The sequence below is a fragment of the Pomacea canaliculata genome, linkage group LG9 (genome assembly GCF_003073045.1).
Source record: "Pomacea canaliculata isolate SZHN2017 linkage group LG9, ASM307304v1, whole genome shotgun sequence".
Classification (NCBI taxonomy): domain Eukaryota; kingdom Metazoa; phylum Mollusca; class Gastropoda; order Architaenioglossa; family Ampullariidae; genus Pomacea; species Pomacea canaliculata.
The window spans coordinates 17,546,253-17,550,369 of record NC_037598.1 but is presented as its reverse complement, the minus strand read 5'-3'; positions in this window follow the sequence as shown (position 1 = coordinate 17,550,369).

The following is a 4,117-nucleotide window of genomic DNA, read 5'->3' as shown; positions in this document are numbered from 1 at the left end:
AGAGATGTTGAATCATATTTATGATAGTGCAAGCCTGAAAACCTGACACATCTTCAAAACAATGTGGAATTAACCATCATATACTGAGTACTGTAATGGATCTACAATACATATTTAATGAAAACAAAATAAAAAAACACCCCCCCAAAAAACAAAAAACAAACAGTTCGTCTCCGCAAACTTCTCCATGTATGGTCCTTTCTATGAGTCATCTCGATAAAAAAAAAAAAAAGTCACCAACAAAATACGGCAAACTTCATTGACGCAACAGCACCCTTCCCAGGACAAAGACTCAGGCTGAGCCACGCATTCGACACGCGACAAATGTTCCCCCCCCCCAAATGGAGCCACGCGACTTAGACTTTACGCTGATGCTGCTGCTGCAGCCTGCCATGAACTCATAATTACCTCGGGGTGGGCATCTAGTCATTACCCTGTTGTAGGAAAATATATGACGTCTTTAGAGTCTCTTCGATGTTTCTGCTCCAACGGATTGGCGTCACTGACGTGTTTTTGCCTGCGGTTTTTCTTCATCTTGCGTTGGTATAACCTGTGACGCAGCGTTTTTTGCCTTCTTGTCGCTGTTCTCAGTTGAATCTTAACTTCAGAAGCGCTCGAGGAGAACGTGGCCATTCACAAGACAGGCATTTCGAGCAATTGCTCTAGAGAAAGGTTGAAGCCTCGAATGTGACGGTTTAGACTGCATAGGTTACACTTGTAGTTGTTCTTGTCCGGTATACTGCTGGAACCGTCTTTCCTGGCGATCGATTCCTCCTTAGAGTATTGCTGTGAGCTGGAGCTGCGCGCTCTAGCAGCTGTCATATGCTGGCTGCTGAGGCTACGTACACCTCCCTTTTCCTTTCAGTAGATTACCAAGGCCTCGCCGCCCATGTATCCTTACTCCAATCCTGCATTCTGGCACTCCTCTCGAAGTAAATAAGTATGCCTCTAAATCTTCATCATCCTCGAAGAAAGGCATCTTAAGTTTGATCCTCTCGAACTCAGCCGCTGCCTTCTGTTGGCTCATAGTTTCGCTCATCTCTCCTCTCCTGCATATCTCTTTCCCTTCCCCTTTCCTGCCTATCTCTTTCACACTCCTCCCTTACGAAATCTAGCAGGTCCTTACCGCTCAGGCCTGCCTTCACGCCTATCTGAACATACCTTTCGGTAGCAGACTCCAAATCTATCACTCCTGCCTCTGAGGTAGCTGTAACACTCACCTCAGGGGGAAACGTCTCGCGCCCTCGGTCAAAGTATCGACCGGGCTGATCCTCGCCATCCGAGTCGCTCTCCATCAGACCGGGCCCCCGAGTGCGCGCTGATATAGGTAATCCCGACCGCGACATACAGAGGCGATAAAATTCTGACTATCATGAATAAGCCCCTCCCCGCCTAGTGTAACCAACGACAACCACTGTTAAATTAAACCCACAAGATTACGTCACGCCAGCACGTTGGTAGGTGTGAGTGGACAGTTAATTCCCGCCCTGCCGCTCCCGCTAGGTATATAAACACAGCTATACAAGCCCCGAATAGCCCCAAACAGGGTCGGACACAGCTCGCGCCCTCCAACCTATTGACGAAAACAATACAATGCAGTTACAGGACAAGACAGCACTGAGGAGCGAGGATTAGGGTAGTGGGGTGACTACCCCGCATCTCCACCAATTGTCGCAACGAATCGAGTTTGTCGAGTTTACCAATTGTCGTAGCGACGAAATCCAGCCGCTCCTAGCGCCGAACAGACCAACACGCGCACCAAACGACGCTACAAAATACATATTTTAATGAAAACAAATACCCCCCCCCCCACAAAAAAAAACAACAGAACAAACGCCTCACAACGGCGCCAACCGACCCCACCACAACTCCAGACATTCCGTTGCCGCAGACGAATCCAGCCGCTTTAGCGCCGAACAGACCAACACGCGCACAAACGACGCTAACAAATACATATTTAATGAAAACAAAATACCCCCCCCCCCCACAAAAAAAAACGAACAGAAAACAAACGCCTCACAACGGACGCCAACCGACCCCACCACAACTCCAGACAGTTCCGTTGCCGCAACAGAACCGCAGTGACAACCAAGTCCAGGCTTCCTCAACGGTAAACAGCCACCACCGTTTCTTCAACGGCAGTCACTACACAAGTCTCCGTCTCTCCGACGGTAATCACCACACTGGTCCCCCGTTACTCCAACGGTAATCACAGTCAAACCTTCCTCCATGATACGGTAATCACCCACACTAGTCCCCGTTTCTCCAACGGTAGTCACCGCACAGTCAAACCTTCCTCCATGATGGTCCTTTTCTGAGTCCTCTGATAAAAAAAAAAAACCAAAAAACGTTACCAAACAAAATTACGGCAAACTTCATTGACGCAACAGCCCCCCCCCTTCCCCAGGACCAAGACAGGCTGAGCCAGCATGCAACACGCGACAAGGGACTCATGCAACAGTTGATTTGAAGTAGGCTGTGCTAGTGGTAATCAGCTGGAGTGGAAGTCTGGCTGTTTCTTGTGTTTATTTATGTAGCCAAAAGAACTATAAAAAAAGACAAATGGTAGTTTTAGAATGTAAATTGCACACAAGAAAATAATTTTCAAAACTTGTATTATAACTGGACTGATCTTGTTCCCAAAATACTCAGTAATGTAGTTGCTTTGGTTATCTTTTTTCAAGATTGGAGACAGCGTCCTCAACCAGTAAGAGGTCCACGCCCTATGCCAGCAGAATGGAACTTGCAACTAAAATTTCGCCAAGACACCTACTTATAAATATGCTGCACAAAGTTGTGTGTATATATGGCTGAAAATTCAGTGACTGAATTGATATGCACTTTAGATTTTCTTTCAACTTTAGATCCTTACCACTGAGGTTTAGTCCTCGTTACTCGTTACTCCTGGAGAAGCATAGGGCCACAACAACAACGAAAAGCATATAAAGCTTAGAGTATTAGAAACAGTATCTTTAATAGTACATTTTAGTTTCATACTACATGTTTTATTCCATAGACATTAGTAATTTGATGGTAAGTGTAAATTGCACACAATGTCATCCTTGCTTTTGAATAGCATAGTTGCTCCTCTCTTTTGCTTTGAGTTGATGAACTGTTTATTTCATTTTTTAATCATTTTATTATAACCCTGGCCCTTTACTGCACTTTGAAAGGTCATTGTTCCAGACTACAGTTTCTGATTATTATGTTGGTTGTATAAATGAAATGTTGCTTGTATAAAAACTTGTAAATGCTATTTCTTGTATTGATTTTTTTGTTAATGTGATTTTGATTTTGATTACTTTGAAAATTTCTACCTCAAAAGCAGTTATAAATTTCTCCAACTTACTGAGAATAATTCACAGAGCCGAAGAACGCATGGGTCATTTGAGTACAAAGTGCAGGAACACAAACTTTCCATTCATTTTTATCATAATTTTGATACTCAAATCTCCATGACAGCAACAAGTTGTATCATAATCATTCCTTGCTACTCCTCGAGGAGCATAGGGCCGCAACATCACCTCGCCAGCGAACCCGGTTTTGGGCAACCTCCTCGGTTGGGCCCATGTGGTTCCTGCAGCCTTTGCCTCGCTCTCTACTGATCTTCTCATATGCATAATATATTACAAAATCCTGAATCTTAAGCATCAGCTTTACATTTTTATAAAAATGAAATTTCTGGCTTGGAGACTACAAAACATTTATGCTGTATGGCAACTGCTGTCTTAAAAAACAGAAAATTAAGAAATAAACAGACACACAATATCAATTTCCTAAAGCAACTGTTAATTAAAAAGACAAATTCATAGAACAGCACAAAAAAGATACAAGACAGCTTATGACGCATGCTGGTAAAAGCCTTAGAGACACCTGCCGACTCATCTTTTGACGACCAAGAACCAGGATAGGGACCTGGAACATCAGAACGCTCAACGAAAGTGGCAAGTCAACTCATGTTGCAAGAAAAATGAGAAAATACATCAGAGTTCATCAGAATGGCCAGACCAGACTAACATTAGGAGAAACCATTATTTTCTGTGGCCAACTCAGGACCACAATCATACCCAGGGAGTACCACTGCTGATGTCAACAGAGGCAATAAAGGCACCAAACA